Here is a 13959-nt window from a genome sequence, read left to right as displayed (position 1 = left end):
AAGCAAACTGAAGTTTGGTGTCATGTAGGGCGCGCTTTCTAAGAAACTTGTACAATCAAAAGAATTTTGAAGGTAGCATTTGCTAATTGTTGTGGTGAAACTTGGCAATGTCTCCTGTGAAGCCATTTTTGTTGTTCCAACAAATCTACTTTAGGCGTCCAATGTAGGTCCGAACTTCTCCGACCGTGACCGTGACCGCCGCGTGTTTCTTTTATGCCGAAATAGCTCAGTTGGGAGAGCTTTAGACTGAAGATCTAAAGGTCCCTGGTTCGATCCCGGGTTTCGGCAGACTCAGAGACCTGACTTTGCATTAGGTTTTTAACGGCTGACAATTCAATGTCTCGCATTGTTTTTTGGAATGGTTACCTTGAGCTACTGCAATGCCCTTCATTCTGAGTGTCTTCCAGTGAAAATCTATACAATCATCAATTAGACAGAGTTCTGCTCTCTCGAGTTCACTCGGGTCCCGCTCCTCTCAAGATTCCCCCCTCGTGCTCTGACAGAGATCATCCCTGTCACGGACACCTGGAGTGACCGTCTTGGGGCTTTGGTTGGGAAAGCGAAAAAGCTTCTCAGCGGTTCCATGGTGTAATGGTTAGCACTCTGGACTTTGAATCCAGTGATCCGAGTTCAAATCTCGGTGGAACCTAGTGTTTGATGCATGTGAACCTAGCCTTTCGTGACTGCCCTCTGTTATATGAAAATGGAAAAAGGTATAATAGGCCAAACCACAGGGATGTAACCACGTTGAGGAACCGAACTGATGTCAGAGAGTAGAGTCCTTAATTCTGTGAATACTAAACAACCCTGTCTTTCTGGCCATCGACGTCTGCATTTCTGCAATTTTGATCACTTGCCTGCATACGGCGTTCGAGCCGAAATAGCTCAGTTGGGAGAGCGTTAGACTGAAGATCTAAAGGTCCCTGGTTCGATCCCGGGTTTCGGCAAGCGGAGCTTCGGATCCTCCAAAGCGTCCTTGTGAAGGAGGTTTTTTCCATGTTGTCAGACATCATGCCTACTTGCATCACAAGTTCCTGGCTCACTGTTAGTGTCAACAAGAATGAAATTGACCAAAGTGGAAGCAGCTCACTCATATATAGCTGTAAATCTTTACAATGACACTCCTGTCAGTTTTCGCTCCTCAGTCGTACTCTCAGTGGCTGACGCTTGCAGAGGTTCCATGGTGTAACGGTTAGCACTCTGGACTCTGAATCCAGCGATCCGAGTTCAAATCTCGGTGGGACCTGCTGCTCGGTTTCCTTTGCTAGAGTCTCGGAGCAGCTGCCTTAACTGCGTGACGGAGCAATCCTGTTAACACCCGCTGATCTGGGCCGAATTGTAATTCTGTTAAAACGTTTCCACCCACATGCAAGGGAACCTTCTCTACAGAGTGTGAAGTGCTGGAATCTTGCGCTAAAATGCAAACTTGTGCTTCATTTCATACAATTCCCACTTTGTGATATTTGGTTCCTCTCAAGACGTTTTACTCCTCGTGAACGGAGTAATTAAATCTTACCCATTGTTGCCGCAGCTTGCAAATTAAGAATTAGGAATTGTGATGCGAACGCTCCCGAAGGGTCGGAGGTTCCATGGTGTAATGGTTAGCACTCTGGACTCTGAATCCAGCGATCCGAGTTCAAATCTCGGTGGGACCTACTCTTAGTGTTTCCTTCTGCCAATCTTTCAAGGTATGTTTTTGGGACGCCAAACATCAACTGAGTGAACAGCGATTGCCCGCTTGGTATCAGAGATTCGCTATGTATTGCAAGCGTGGCTAAACTAACAAGAAAGAGCCCTCGCGGCACAACGTAGACCGCATCGTTCACAAGCAAAGAAGCAAACTGAAGTTTGGTGTCATGTAGGGCGCGCTTTCTAAGAAACTTGTACAATCAAAAGAATTTTGAAGGTAGCATTTGCTAATTGTGGTGGTGAAACTTGGCAATGTCTCCTGTGAAGCCATTTTTGTTGTTCCAACAAATCTACTTTAGGCGTCCAATGTAGGTCCGAACTTCTCCGACCGTGACCGTGACCGCCGCGTGTTTCTTTTATGCCGAAATAGCTCAGTTGGGAGAGCGTTAGACTGAAGATCTAAAGGTCCCTGGTTCGATCCCGGGTTTCGGCAGACTCAGAGACCTGACTTTGCATTAGGTTTTTAACGGCTGACAATTCAATGTCTCGCATTGTTTTTTGGAATGGTTACCTTGAGCTACTGCAATGCCCTTCATTCTGAGTGTCTTCCAGTGAAAATCTATACAATCATCAATTAGACAGAGTTCTGCTCTCTCGAGTTCACTCGGGTCCCGCTCCTCTCAAGATTCCCCCCTCGTGCTCTGACAGAGATCATCCCTGTCACGGACACCTGGAGTGACCGTCTTGGGGCTTTGGTTGGGAAAGCGAAAAAGCTTCTCAGCGGTTCCATGGTGTAATGGTTAGCACTCTGGACTTTGAATCCAGTGATTCGAGTTCAAATCTCGGTGGAACCTAGTGTTTGATGCATGTGAACCTAGCCTTTCGTGACTGCCCTCTGTTATATGAAAATGGAAAAAGGTATAATAGGCCAAACCACAGGGATGTAACCACGTTGAGGAACCGAACTGATGTCAGAGAGTAGAGTCCTTAATTCTGTGAATACTAAACAAACCTGTCTTTCTGGCCATCGACGTCTGCATTTCTGCAATTTTGATCACTTGCCAGCATACGGCGTTCGAGCCGAAATAGCTCAGTTGGGAGAGCGTTAGACTGAAGATCTAAAGGTCCCTGGTTCGATCCCGGGTTTCGGCAAGCGGAGCTTCGGATCCTCCAAAGCGTCCTTGTGAAGGAGGTTTTTTCCATGTTGTCAGACATCATGCCTACTTGCATCACAAGTTCCTGGCTCACTGTTAGTGTCAACAAGAATGAAATTGACCAAAGTGGAAGCAGCTCACTCATATATAGCTGTAAATCTTTACAATAACACTCCTGTCAGTTTTCGCTCCTCAGTCGTACTCTCAGTGGCTGACGCTTGCAGAGGTTCCATGGTGTAACGGTTAGCACTCTGGACTCTGAATCCAGCGATCCGAGTTCAAATCTCGGTGGGACCTGCTGCTCGGTTTCCTTTGCTAGAGTCTCGGAGCAGCTGCCTTAACCGCGTGACGGAGCAATCCTGTTAACACCCGCTGATCTGGGCCGAATTGTAATTCTGTTAAAACGTTTCCACCCACATGCAAGGGAACCTTCTCTACAGAGTGTGAAGTGCTGGAATCTTGCGCTAAAATGCAAACTTGTGCTTCATTTCATACAATTCCCACTTTGTGATATTTGGTTCCTCTCAAGACGTTTTACTCCTCGTGAACGGAGTAATTAAATCTTACCCATTGTTGCCGCAGCTTGCAAATTAAGAATTAGGAATTGTGATGCGAACGCTCCCGAAGGGTCGGAGGTTCCATGGTGTAATGGTTAGCACTCTGGACTCTGAGTCCAGCGATCCGAGTTCAAATCTCGGTGGGACCTACTCTTAGTGTTTCCTTCTGCCAATCTTTCAAGGTATGTTTTTGGGACGCCAAACATCAACTGAGTGAACAGCGATTGCCCGCTTGGTATCAGAGATTCGCTATGTATTGCAAGCGTGGCTAAACTAACAAGAAAGAGCCCTCGCGGCACAACGTAGACCGCATCGTTCACAAGCAAGGAAGCAAACTGAAGTTTGGTGTCATGTAGGGCGCGCTTTCTAAGAAACTTGTACAATCAAAAGAATTTTGAAGGTAGCATTTGCTAATTGTGGTGGTGAAACTTGGCAATGTCTCCTGTGAAGCCATTTTTGTTGTTCCAACAAATCTACTTTAGGCGTCCAATGTAGGTCCGAACTTCTCCGACCGTGACCGTGACCGCCGCGTGTTTCTTTTATGCCGAAATAGCTCAGTTGGGAGAGCTTTAGACTGAAGATCTAAAGGTCCCTGGTTCGATCCCGGGTTTCGGCAGACTCAGAGACCTGACTTTGCATTAGGTTTTTAACGGCTGACAATTCAATGTCTCGCATTGTTTTTTGGAATGGTTACCTTGAGCTACTGCAATGCCCTTCATTCTGAGTGTCTTCCAGTGAAAATCTATACAATCATCAATTAGACAGAGTTCTGCTCTCTCGAGTTCACTCGGGTCCCGCTCCTCTCAAGATTCCCCCCTCGTGCTCTGACAGAGATCATCCCTGTCACGGACACCTGGAGTGACCGTCTTGGGGCTTTGGTTGGGAAAGCGAAAAAGCTTCTCAGCGGTTCCATGGTGTAATGGTTAGCACTCTGGACTTTGAATCCAGTGATCCGAGTTCAAATCTCGGTGGAACCTAGTGTTTGATGCATGTGAACCTAGCCTTTCGTGACTGCCCTCTGTTATATGAAAATGGAAAAAGGTATAATAGGCCAAACCACAGGGATGTAACCACGTTGAGGAACCGAACTGATGTCAGAGAGTAGAGTCCTTAATTCTGTGAATACTAAACAACCCTGTCTTTCTGGCCATCGACGTCTGCATTTCTGCAATTTTGATCACTTGCCTGCATACGGCGTTCGAGCCGAAATAGCTCAGTTGGGAGAGCGTTAGACTGAAGATCTAAAGGTCCCTGGTTCGATCCCGGGTTTCGGCAAGCGGAGCTTCGGATCCTCCAAAGCGTCCTTGTGAAGGAGGTTTTTTCCATGTTGTCAGACATCATGCCTACTTGCATCACAAGTTCCTGGCTCACTGTTAGTGTCAACAAGAATGAAATTGACCAAAGTGGAAGCAGCTCACTCATATATAGCTGTAAATCTTTACAATGACACTCCTGTCAGTTTTCGCTCCTCAGTCGTACTCTCAGTGGCTGACGCTTGCAGAGGTTCCATGGTGTAACGGTTAGCACTCTGGACTCTGAATCCAGCGATCCGAGTTCAAATCTCGGTGGGACCTGCTGCTCGGTTTCCTTTGCTAGAGTCTCGGAGCAGCTGCCTTAACTGCGTGACGGAGCAATCCTGTTAACACCCGCTGATCTGGGCCGAATTGTAATTCTGTTAAAACGTTTCCACCCACATGCAAGGGAACCTTCTCTACAGAGTGTGAAGTGCTGGAATCTTGCGCTAAAATGCAAACTTGTGCTTCATTTCATACAATTCCCACTTTGTGATATTTGGTTCCTCTCAAGACGTTTTACTCCTCGTGAACGGAGTAATTAAATCTTACCCATTGTTGCCGCAGCTTGCAAATTAAGAATTAGGAATTGTGATGCGAACGCTCCCGAAGGGTCGGAGGTTCCATGGTGTAATGGTTAGCACTCTGGACTCTGAATCCAGCGATCCGAGTTCAAATCTCGGTGGGACCTACTCTTAGTGTTTCCTTCTGCCAATCTTTCAAGGTATGTTTTTGGGACGCCAAACATCAACTGAGTGAACAGCGATTGCCCGCTTGGTATCAGAGATTCGCTATGTATTGCAAGCGTGGCTAAACTAACAAGAAAGAGCCCTCGCGGCACAACGTAGACCGCATCGTTCACAAGCAAAGAAGCAAACTGAAGTTTGGTGTCATGTAGGGCGCGCTTTCTAAGAAACTTGTACAATCAAAAGAATTTTGAAGGTAGCATTTGCTAATTGTGGTGGTGAAACTTGGCAATGTCTCCTGTGAAGCCATTTTTGTTGTTCCAACAAATCTACTTTAGGCGTCCAATGTAGGTCCGAACTTCTCCGACCGTGACCGTGACCGCCGCGTGTTTCTTTTATGCCGAAATAGCTCAGTTGAGAGAGCTTTAGACTGAAGATCTAAAGGTCCCTGGTTCGATCCCGGGTTTCGGCAGACTCAGAGACCTGACTTTGCATTAGGTTTTTAACGGCTGACAATTCAATGTCTCGCATTGTTTTTTGGAATGGTTACCTTGAGCTACTGCAATGCCCTTCATTCTGAGTGTCTTCCAGTGAAAATCTATACAATCATCAATTAGACAGAGTTCTGCTCTCTCGAGTTCACTCGGGTCCCGCTCCTCTCAAGATTCCCCCCTCGTGCTCTGACAGAGATCATCCCTGTCACGGACACCTGGAGTGACCGTCTTGGGGCTTTGGTTGGGAAAGCGCAAAAGCTTCTCAGCGGTTCCATGGTGTAATGGTTAGCACTCTGGACTTTGAATCCAGTGATCCGAGTTCAAATCTCGGTGGAACCTAATTTTTGACGCATGTGAACCTAGCCTTTCGTGACTGCCCTCTGTTATATGAAAATGGAAAAAGGTATAATAGGCCAAACCACAGGGATGTAACCACGTTGAGGAACCGAACTGATGTCAGAGAGTAGAGTCCTTAATTCTGTGAATACTAAACAAACCTGTCTTACTGGCCATCGACGTCTGCATTTCTGCAATTTTGATCACTTGCCTGCATACAGCGTTCGAGCCGAAATAGCTCAGTTGGGAGAGCGTTAGACTGAAGATCTAAAGGTCCCTGGTTCGATCCCGGGTTTCGGCAAGCGGAGCTTCGGATCCTCCAAAGCGTCCTTGTGAAGGAGGTTTTTTCCATGTTGTCAGACATCATGCCTACTTGCATCACAAGTTCCTGGCTCACTGTTAGTGTCAACAAGAATGAAATTGACCAAAGTGGAAGCAGCTCACTCATATATAGCTGTAAATCTTTACAATAACACTCCTGTCAGTTTTCGCTCCTCAGTCGTACTCTCAGTGGCTGACGCTTGCAGAGGTTCCATGGTGTAACGGTTAGCACTCTGGACTCTGAATCCAGCGATCCGAGTTCAAATCTCGGTGGGACCTGCTGCTCGGTTTCCTTTGCTAGAGTCTCGGAGCAGCTGCCTTAACCGCGTGACGGAGCAATCCTGTTAACACCCGCTGATCTGGGCCGAATTGTAATTCTGTTAAAACGTTTCCACTCACATGCAAGGGAACCTTCTCTACAGAGTGTGAAGTGCTGGAATCTTGCGCTAAAATGCAAACTTGTGCTTCATTTCATACAATTCCCACTTTGTGATATTTGGTTCCTCTCAAGACGTTTTACTCCTCGTGAACGGAGTAATTAAATCTTACCCATTGTTGCCGCAGCTTGCAAATTAAGAATTAGGAATTGTGATGCGAACGCTCCCAAAGGGTCAGAGGTTCCATGGTGTAATGGTTAGCACTCTGGACTCTGAATCAAGCGATCCGAGTTCAAATCTCGGTGGGACCTACTCTTAGTGTTTCCTTCTGCCAATCTTTCAAGGTATGTTTTTGGGACGCCAAACATCAACTGAGTGAACAGCGATTGCCCGCTTGGTATCAGAGATTCGCTATGTATTGCAAGCGTGGCTAAACTAACAAGAAAGAGCCCTCGCGGCACAACGTAGACCGCATCGTTCACAAGCAAGGAAGCAAACTGAAGTTTGGTGTCATGTAGGGCGCGCTTTCTAAGAAACTTGTACAATCAAAAGAATTTTGAAGGTAGCATTTGCTAATTGTGGTGGTGAAACTTGGCAATGTCTCCTGTGAAGCCATTTTTGTTGTTCCAACAAATCTATTTTAGGCGTCCAATGTAGGTCCGAACTTCTCCGACCGTGACCGTGACCGCCGCGTGTTTCTTTTATGCCGAAATAGCTCAGTTGGGAGAGCGTTAGACTGAAGATCTAAAGGTCCCTGGTTCGATCCCGGGTTTCGGCAGACTCAGAGACCTGACTTTGCATTAGGTTTTTAACGGCTGACAATTCAATGTCTCGCATTGTTGTAGCCTTTCGTGACTGCCCTCTGTTATATGAAAATGGAAGAAGGTATAATAGGCCAAACCACAGGGATGTAACCACGTTGAGGAACCGAACTGATGTCAGAGAGTAGAGTCCTTAATTCTGTGAATACTAAACAAACCTGTCTTTCTGGCCATCGACGTCTGCATTTCTGCAATTTTGATCACTTGCCTGCGTACTGCGTTCGAGCCGAAATAGCTCAGTTGGGAGAGCGTTAGACTGAAGATCTAAAGATCCCGGGTTTCGGCAGACTCAGAGACCTGATTTTGCATTAGGTTTTTAACGGCTGACAATTCAATGTCTCGCATTGTTTTTTGGAATGGTTACCTTGAGCTACTGCAATGCCCTTCATTCTGAGTGTCTTCCAGTGAAAATCTATACAATCATCAATTAGACAGAGTTCTGCTCTCTCGAGTTCACTCGGGTCCCGCTCCTCTCAAGATTCCCCCCTCGTGCTCTGACAGAGATCATCCCTGTCACGGACACCTGGAGTGACCGTCTTGGGGCTTTGGTTGGGAAAGCGAAAAAGCTTCTCAGCGGTTCCATGGTGTAATGTTTAGCACTCTGGACTTTGAATCCAGTGATCCGAGTTCAAATCTCGGTGGAACCTAGTGTTTGATGCATGTGAACCTAGCCTTTCGTGACTGCCCTCTGTTATATGAAAATGGAAAAAGGTATAATAGGCCAAACCACAGGGATGTAACCACGTTGAGGAACCGAACTGATGTCAGAGAGTAGAGTCCTTAATTCTGTGAATACTAAACAAACCTGTCTTTCTGGCCATCGACGTCTGCATTTCTGCAATTTTGATCACTTGCCTGCGTACGGCGTTCGAGCCGAAATAGCTCAGTTGGGAGAGCGTTAGACTGAAGATCTAAAGGTCCCTGGTTCGATCCCGGGTTTCGGCAAGCGGAGCTTTGGATCGTCCAAAGCGTCCTTGTGAAGGAGGTTTTTTCCATGTTGTCAGACATCATGCCTACTTGCATCACAAGTTCCTGTGTGCAAGCGTGGCTAAACTAACAAGAAAGAGCCCTCGCGGCACAACGTAGACCGCATCGTTCACAAGCAAGGAAGCAAACTGAAGTTTGGTGTCATGTAGGGCGCGCTTTCTAAGAAACTTGTACAATCAAAAGAATTTTGAAGGTAGCATTTGCTAATTGTGGTGGTGAAACTTGGCAATGTCTCCTGTGAAGCCATTTTTGTTGTTCCAACAAATCTACTTTAGGCGTCCAATGTAGGTCCGAACTTCTCCGACCGTGACCGTGACCGCCGCGTGTTTCTTTTATGCCGAAATAGCTCAGTTGGGAGAGCGTTAGACTGAAGATCTAAAGATCCCGGGTTTCGGCAGACTCAGAGACCTGATTTTGCATTAGGTTTTTAACGGCTGACAATTCAATGTCTCGCATTGTTTTTTGGAATGGTTACCTTGAGCTACTGCAATGCCCTTCATTCTGAGTGTCTTCCAGTGAAAATCTATACAATCATCAATTAGACAGAGTTCTGCTCTCTCGAGTTCACTCGGGTCCCGCTCCTCTCAAGATTCCCCCCTCGTGCTCTGACAGAGATCATCCCTGTCACGGACACCTGGAGTGACCGTCTTGGGGCTTTGGTTGGGAAAGCGAAAAAGCTTCTCAGCGGTTCCATGGTGTAATGGTTAGCACTCTGGACTTTGAATCCAGTGATCCGAGTTCAAATCTCAGTGGAACCTAGTGTTTGATGCATGTGAACCTAGCCTTTCGTGACTGCCCTCTGTTATATGAAAATGGAAAAAGGTATAATAGGCCAAACCACAGGGATGTAACCACGTTGAGGAACCGAACTGATGTCAGAGAGTAGAGTCCTTAATTCTGTGAATACTAAACAACCCTGTCTTTCTGGCCATCGACGTCTGCATTTCTGCAATTTTGATCACTTGCCTGCATACGGCGTTCGAGCCGAAATAGCTCAGTTGGGAGAGCGTTAGACTGAAGATCTAAAGGTCCCTGGTTCGATCCCGGGTTTCGGCAAGCGGAGCTTCGGATCCTCCAAAGCGTCCTTGTGAAGGAGGTTTTTTCCATGTTGTCAGACATCATGCCTACTTGCATCACAAGTTCCTGGCTCACTGTTAGTGTCAACAAGAATGAAATTGACCAAAGTGGAAGCAGCTCACTCATATATAGCTGTAAATCTTTACAATAACACTCCTGTCAGTTTTCGCTCCTCAGTCGTACTCTCAGTGGCTGACGCTTGCAGAGGTTCCATGGTGTAACGGTTAGCACTCTGGACTCTGAATCCAGCGATCCGAGTTCAAATCTCGGTGGGACCTGCTGCTCGGTTTCCTTTGCTAGAGTCTCGGAGCAGCTGCCTTAACCGCGTGACGGAGCAATCCTGTTAACACCCGCTGATCTGGGCCGAATTGTAATTCTGTTAAAACGTTTCCACTCACATGCAAGGGAACCTTCTCTACAGAGTGTGAAGTGCTGGAATCTTGCGCTAAAATGCAAACTTGTGCTTCATTTCATACAATTCCCACTTTGTGATATTTGGTTCCTCTCAAGACGTTTTACTCCTCGTGAACGGAGTAATTAAATCTTACCCATTGTTGCCGCAGCTTGCAAATTAAGAATTAGGAATTGTGATGCGAACGCTCCCAAAGGGTCAGAGGTTCCATGGTGTAATGGTTAGCACTCTGGACTCTGAATCAAGCGATCCGAGTTCAAATCTCGGTGGGACCTACTCTTAGTGTTTCCTTCTGCCAATCTTTCAAGGTATGTTTTTGGGACGCCAAACATCAACTGAGTGAACAGCGATTGCCCGCTTGGTATCAGAGATTCGCTATGTATTGCAAGCGTGGCTAAACTAACAAGAAAGAGCCCTCGCGGCACAACGTAGACCGCATCGTTCACAAGCAAGGAAGCAAACTGAAGTTTGGTGTCATGTAGGGCGCGCTTTCTAAGAAACTTGTACAATCAAAAGAATTTTGAAGGTAGCATTTGCTAATTGTGGTGGTGAAACTTGGCAATGTCTCCTGTGAAGCCATTTTTGTTGTTCCAACAAATCTATTTTAGGCGTCCAATGTAGGTCCGAACTTCTCCGACCGTGACCGTGACCGCCGCGTGTTTCTTTTATGCCGAAATAGCTCAGTTGGGAGAGCGTTAGACTGAAGATCTAAAGGTCCCTGGTTCGATCCCGGGTTTCGGCAGACTCAGAGACCTGACTTTGCATTAGGTTTTTAACGGCTGACAATTCAATGTCTCGCATTGTTTTTTGGAATGGTTACCTTGAGCTACTGCAATGCCCTTCATTCTGAGTGTCTTCCAGTGAAAATCTATACAATCATCAATTAGACAGAGTTCTGCTCTCTCGAGTTCACTCGGGTCCCGCTCCTCTCAAGATTCCCCCCTCGTGCTCTGACAGAGATCATCCCTGTCACGGACACCTGGAGTGACCGTCTTGGGGCTTTGGTTGGGAAAGCGAAAAAGCTTCTCAGCGGTTCCATGGTGTAATGGTTAGCACTCTGGACTTTGAATCCAGTGATCCGAGTTCAAATCTCGGTGGAACCTAATTTTTGACGCATGTGAACCTAGCCTTTCGTGACTGCCCTCTGTTATATGAAAATGGAAAAAGGTATAATAGGCCAAACCACAGGGATGTAACCACGTTGAGGAACCGAACTGATGTCAGAGAGTAGAGTCCTTAATTCTGTGAATACTAAACAAACCTGTCCTACTGGCCATCGACGTCTGCATTTCTGCAATTTTGATCACTTGCCTGCATACAGCGTTCGAGCCGAAATAGCTCAGTTGGGAGAGCGTTAGACTGAAGATCTAAAGGTCCCTGGTTCGATCCCGGGTTTCGGCAAGCGGAGCTTCGGATCCTCCAAAGCGTCCTTGTGAAGGAGGTTTTTTCCATGTTGTCAGACATCATGCCTACTTGCATCACAAGTTCCTGGCTCACTGTTAGTGTCAACAAGAATGAAATTGACCAAAGTGGAAGCAGCTCACTCATATATAGCTGTAAATCTTTACAATAACACTCCTGTCAGTTTTCGCTCCTCAGTCGTACTCTCAGTGGCTGACGCTTGCAGAGGTTCCATGGTGTAACGGTTAGCACTCTGGACTCTGAATCCAGCGATCCGAGTTCAAATCTCGGTGGGACCTGCTGCTCGGTTTCCTTTGCTAAAGTCTCAGAGCAGCTGCCTTAACCACGTGACGGAGCAATCCGGTTAACACCCGCTGATCTGGGCCGAATTGTAATTCTGTTAAAACGTTTCCACCCACATGCAAGGGAACCTTCTCTACAGAGTGTGAAGTGCTGGAATCTTGCGCTAAAATGCAAACTTGTGCTTCATTTCATACAATTCCCACTTTGTGATATTTGGTTCCTCTCAAGACGTTTTACTCCTCGTGAACGGAGTAATTAAATCTTACCCATTGTTGCCGCAGCTTGCAAATTAAGAATTAGGAATTGTGATGCGAACGCTCCCGAAGGGCCAGAGGTTCCATGGTGTAATGGTTAGCACTCTGGACTCTGAATCCAGCGATCCGAGTTCAAATCTCGGTGGGACCTACTCTTAGTGTTTCCTTCTGCCAATCTTTCAAGGTATGTTTTTGGGACGCCAAACGTCAACTGAGTGAACAGCGATTGCCCGCTTGGTATCAGAGATTCGCTATGTATTGCAAGCGTGGCTAAACTAACAAGAAAGAGCCCTCGCGGCACAACGTAGACCGCATCGTTCACAAGCAAGGAAGCAAACTGAAGTTTGGTGTCATGTAGGGCGCGCTTTCTAAGAAACTTGTACAATCAAAAGAATTTTGAAGGTAGCATTTGCTAATTGTGGTGGTGAAACTTGGCAATGTCTCCTGTGAAGCCATTTTTGTTGTTCCAACAAATCTACTTTAGGCGTCCAATGTAGGTCCGAACTTCTCCGACCGTGACCGTGACCGCCGCGTGTTTCTTTTATGCCAAAATAGCTCAGTTGGGAGAGCGTTAGACTGAAGATCTAAAGGTCCCTGGTTCGATCCCGGGTTTCGGCAGACTCAGAGACCTGACTTTGCATTAGGTTTTTAACGGCTGACAATTCAATGTCTCGCATTGTTTTTTGGAATGGTTACCTTGAGCTACTGCAATGCCCTTCATTCTGAGTGTCTTCCAGTGAAAATCTATACAATCATCAATTAGACAGAGTTCTGCTCTCTCGAGTTCACTCGGGTCCCGCTCCTCTCAAGATTCCCCCCTCGTGCTCTGACAGAGATCATCCCTGTCACGGACACCTGGAGTGACCGTCTTGGGGCTTTGGTTGGGAAAGCGAAAAAGCTTCTCAGCGGTTCAATGGTGTAATGGTTAGCACTCTGGACTTTGAATCCAGTGATCCGAGTTCAAATCTCGGTGGAACCTAATGTTTGACGCATGTGAACCTAGCCTTTCGTGACTGCCCTCTGTTATATGAAAAAGGTATAATAGGCCAAACCACAGGGATGTAACCACGTTGAGGAACCAAACTGATGTCAGAGAGTAGAGTCCTTAATTCTGTGAATACTAAACAAACCTGTCTTTCTGGCCATCGACGTCTGCATTTCTGCAATTTTGATCACTTGCCTGCATACAGCGTTCGAGCCGAAATAGCTCAGTTGGGAGAGCGTTAGACTGAAAATCTAAAGGTCCCTGGTTCGATCTCGGGTTTCGGCAAGCGGAGCTTCGGATCCTCCAAAGCGTCCTTGTGAAGGAGGTTTTTTCCATGTTGTCAGACATCATGCCTACTTGCATCACAAGTTCCTGGCTCACTGTTAGTGTCAACAAGAATGAAATTGACCAAAGTGGAAGCAGCTCACTCATATATAGCTGTAAATCTTTACAATAACACTCCTGTCAGTTTTCGCTCCTCAGTCGTACTCTCAGTGGCTGACGCTTGCAGAGGTTCCATGGTGTAACGGTTAGCACTCTGGACTCTGAATCCAGCGATCCGAGTTCAAATCTCGGTGGGACCAGCTGCTCGGTTTCCTTTGCTAGAGTCTCAGAGCAGCTGCCTTAACCGCGTGACGGAGCAATCCTGTTAACACCCGCTGATCTGGGCCGAATTGTAATTCTGTTAAAACGTTTCCACCCACATGCAAGGGAACCTTCTCTACAGAGTGTGAAGTGCTGGAATCTTGCGCTAAAATGCAAACTTGTGCTTCATTTCATACAATTCCCACTTTGTGATATTTGGTTCCTCTCAAGACGTTTTACTCCTCGTGAACGGAGTAATTAAATCTTACCCATTGTTGCCGCAGCTTG

At 46.6% G+C, this 13959-nt stretch overlaps 34 non-coding genes across 34 annotated transcripts; all 34 read left to right on the top strand.

Moving 5' to 3' along the window:
* The first annotated feature begins 215 nt into the window (after positions 1–215).
* trnaf-gaa (transfer RNA phenylalanine (anticodon GAA)) lies at positions 216–288 on the top strand. The gene has a single exon. It is a non-coding gene; the product is annotated as a tRNA-Phe (tRNA).
* Positions 289–577: 289 nt separating this feature from the next.
* Positions 578–649, top strand: trnaq-uug (transfer RNA glutamine (anticodon UUG)). The gene has a single exon. It is a non-coding gene; the product is annotated as a tRNA-Gln (tRNA).
* Positions 650–874: 225 nt separating this feature from the next.
* trnaf-gaa (transfer RNA phenylalanine (anticodon GAA)) lies at positions 875–947 on the top strand. Its single transcript has one exon. It is a non-coding gene; the product is annotated as a tRNA-Phe (tRNA).
* Positions 948–1174: 227 nt separating this feature from the next.
* trnaq-cug (transfer RNA glutamine (anticodon CUG)) lies at positions 1175–1246 on the top strand. Its single transcript has one exon. It is a non-coding gene; the product is annotated as a tRNA-Gln (tRNA).
* A 337-nt stretch (positions 1247–1583) lies between these two features.
* Positions 1584–1655, top strand: trnaq-cug (transfer RNA glutamine (anticodon CUG)). The gene has a single exon. It is a non-coding gene; the product is annotated as a tRNA-Gln (tRNA).
* Positions 1656–2049: 394 nt separating this feature from the next.
* trnaf-gaa (transfer RNA phenylalanine (anticodon GAA)) lies at positions 2050–2122 on the top strand. Its single transcript has one exon. It is a non-coding gene; the product is annotated as a tRNA-Phe (tRNA).
* Positions 2123–2411: 289 nt separating this feature from the next.
* trnaq-uug (transfer RNA glutamine (anticodon UUG)) lies at positions 2412–2483 on the top strand. Its single transcript has one exon. It is a non-coding gene; the product is annotated as a tRNA-Gln (tRNA).
* A 225-nt stretch (positions 2484–2708) lies between these two features.
* Positions 2709–2781, top strand: trnaf-gaa (transfer RNA phenylalanine (anticodon GAA)). The gene has a single exon. It is a non-coding gene; the product is annotated as a tRNA-Phe (tRNA).
* A 227-nt stretch (positions 2782–3008) lies between these two features.
* Positions 3009–3080, top strand: trnaq-cug (transfer RNA glutamine (anticodon CUG)). Its single transcript has one exon. It is a non-coding gene; the product is annotated as a tRNA-Gln (tRNA).
* Positions 3081–3417: 337 nt separating this feature from the next.
* Positions 3418–3489, top strand: trnaq-cug (transfer RNA glutamine (anticodon CUG)). The gene has a single exon. It is a non-coding gene; the product is annotated as a tRNA-Gln (tRNA).
* Positions 3490–3883: 394 nt separating this feature from the next.
* On the top strand, positions 3884–3956 carry trnaf-gaa (transfer RNA phenylalanine (anticodon GAA)). Its single transcript has one exon. It is a non-coding gene; the product is annotated as a tRNA-Phe (tRNA).
* A 289-nt stretch (positions 3957–4245) lies between these two features.
* Positions 4246–4317, top strand: trnaq-uug (transfer RNA glutamine (anticodon UUG)). Its single transcript has one exon. It is a non-coding gene; the product is annotated as a tRNA-Gln (tRNA).
* Positions 4318–4542: 225 nt separating this feature from the next.
* On the top strand, positions 4543–4615 carry trnaf-gaa (transfer RNA phenylalanine (anticodon GAA)). Its single transcript has one exon. It is a non-coding gene; the product is annotated as a tRNA-Phe (tRNA).
* Positions 4616–4842: 227 nt separating this feature from the next.
* On the top strand, positions 4843–4914 carry trnaq-cug (transfer RNA glutamine (anticodon CUG)). The gene has a single exon. It is a non-coding gene; the product is annotated as a tRNA-Gln (tRNA).
* A 337-nt stretch (positions 4915–5251) lies between these two features.
* On the top strand, positions 5252–5323 carry trnaq-cug (transfer RNA glutamine (anticodon CUG)). Its single transcript has one exon. It is a non-coding gene; the product is annotated as a tRNA-Gln (tRNA).
* A 756-nt stretch (positions 5324–6079) lies between these two features.
* On the top strand, positions 6080–6151 carry trnaq-uug (transfer RNA glutamine (anticodon UUG)). Its single transcript has one exon. It is a non-coding gene; the product is annotated as a tRNA-Gln (tRNA).
* A 225-nt stretch (positions 6152–6376) lies between these two features.
* On the top strand, positions 6377–6449 carry trnaf-gaa (transfer RNA phenylalanine (anticodon GAA)). Its single transcript has one exon. It is a non-coding gene; the product is annotated as a tRNA-Phe (tRNA).
* A 227-nt stretch (positions 6450–6676) lies between these two features.
* trnaq-cug (transfer RNA glutamine (anticodon CUG)) lies at positions 6677–6748 on the top strand. Its single transcript has one exon. It is a non-coding gene; the product is annotated as a tRNA-Gln (tRNA).
* Positions 6749–7085: 337 nt separating this feature from the next.
* trnaq-cug (transfer RNA glutamine (anticodon CUG)) lies at positions 7086–7157 on the top strand. The gene has a single exon. It is a non-coding gene; the product is annotated as a tRNA-Gln (tRNA).
* A 394-nt stretch (positions 7158–7551) lies between these two features.
* On the top strand, positions 7552–7624 carry trnaf-gaa (transfer RNA phenylalanine (anticodon GAA)). The gene has a single exon. It is a non-coding gene; the product is annotated as a tRNA-Phe (tRNA).
* A 618-nt stretch (positions 7625–8242) lies between these two features.
* Positions 8243–8314, top strand: trnaq-uug (transfer RNA glutamine (anticodon UUG)). The gene has a single exon. It is a non-coding gene; the product is annotated as a tRNA-Gln (tRNA).
* A 225-nt stretch (positions 8315–8539) lies between these two features.
* On the top strand, positions 8540–8612 carry trnaf-gaa (transfer RNA phenylalanine (anticodon GAA)). The gene has a single exon. It is a non-coding gene; the product is annotated as a tRNA-Phe (tRNA).
* Positions 8613–9340: 728 nt separating this feature from the next.
* trnaq-uug (transfer RNA glutamine (anticodon UUG)) lies at positions 9341–9412 on the top strand. The gene has a single exon. It is a non-coding gene; the product is annotated as a tRNA-Gln (tRNA).
* Positions 9413–9637: 225 nt separating this feature from the next.
* Positions 9638–9710, top strand: trnaf-gaa (transfer RNA phenylalanine (anticodon GAA)). The gene has a single exon. It is a non-coding gene; the product is annotated as a tRNA-Phe (tRNA).
* Positions 9711–9937: 227 nt separating this feature from the next.
* Positions 9938–10009, top strand: trnaq-cug (transfer RNA glutamine (anticodon CUG)). Its single transcript has one exon. It is a non-coding gene; the product is annotated as a tRNA-Gln (tRNA).
* Positions 10010–10346: 337 nt separating this feature from the next.
* On the top strand, positions 10347–10418 carry trnaq-cug (transfer RNA glutamine (anticodon CUG)). The gene has a single exon. It is a non-coding gene; the product is annotated as a tRNA-Gln (tRNA).
* Positions 10419–10812: 394 nt separating this feature from the next.
* Positions 10813–10885, top strand: trnaf-gaa (transfer RNA phenylalanine (anticodon GAA)). Its single transcript has one exon. It is a non-coding gene; the product is annotated as a tRNA-Phe (tRNA).
* A 289-nt stretch (positions 10886–11174) lies between these two features.
* Positions 11175–11246, top strand: trnaq-uug (transfer RNA glutamine (anticodon UUG)). Its single transcript has one exon. It is a non-coding gene; the product is annotated as a tRNA-Gln (tRNA).
* A 225-nt stretch (positions 11247–11471) lies between these two features.
* trnaf-gaa (transfer RNA phenylalanine (anticodon GAA)) lies at positions 11472–11544 on the top strand. The gene has a single exon. It is a non-coding gene; the product is annotated as a tRNA-Phe (tRNA).
* A 227-nt stretch (positions 11545–11771) lies between these two features.
* trnaq-cug (transfer RNA glutamine (anticodon CUG)) lies at positions 11772–11843 on the top strand. Its single transcript has one exon. It is a non-coding gene; the product is annotated as a tRNA-Gln (tRNA).
* Positions 11844–12180: 337 nt separating this feature from the next.
* On the top strand, positions 12181–12252 carry trnaq-cug (transfer RNA glutamine (anticodon CUG)). The gene has a single exon. It is a non-coding gene; the product is annotated as a tRNA-Gln (tRNA).
* A 394-nt stretch (positions 12253–12646) lies between these two features.
* Positions 12647–12719, top strand: trnaf-gaa (transfer RNA phenylalanine (anticodon GAA)). Its single transcript has one exon. It is a non-coding gene; the product is annotated as a tRNA-Phe (tRNA).
* A 289-nt stretch (positions 12720–13008) lies between these two features.
* Positions 13009–13080, top strand: trnaq-uug (transfer RNA glutamine (anticodon UUG)). The gene has a single exon. It is a non-coding gene; the product is annotated as a tRNA-Gln (tRNA).
* A 518-nt stretch (positions 13081–13598) lies between these two features.
* On the top strand, positions 13599–13670 carry trnaq-cug (transfer RNA glutamine (anticodon CUG)). The gene has a single exon. It is a non-coding gene; the product is annotated as a tRNA-Gln (tRNA).
* Positions 13671–13959: the final 289 nt, after the last annotated feature.

This window comes from Hoplias malabaricus, chromosome 2 (genome assembly GCF_029633855.1).
Source record: "Hoplias malabaricus isolate fHopMal1 chromosome 2, fHopMal1.hap1, whole genome shotgun sequence".
Classification (NCBI taxonomy): Eukaryota; Metazoa; Chordata; class Actinopteri; order Characiformes; family Erythrinidae; genus Hoplias; species Hoplias malabaricus.
The sequence above is the reverse complement of the archived record's forward strand: the minus strand, read 5'-3'. Positions and strand labels throughout refer to the sequence as shown.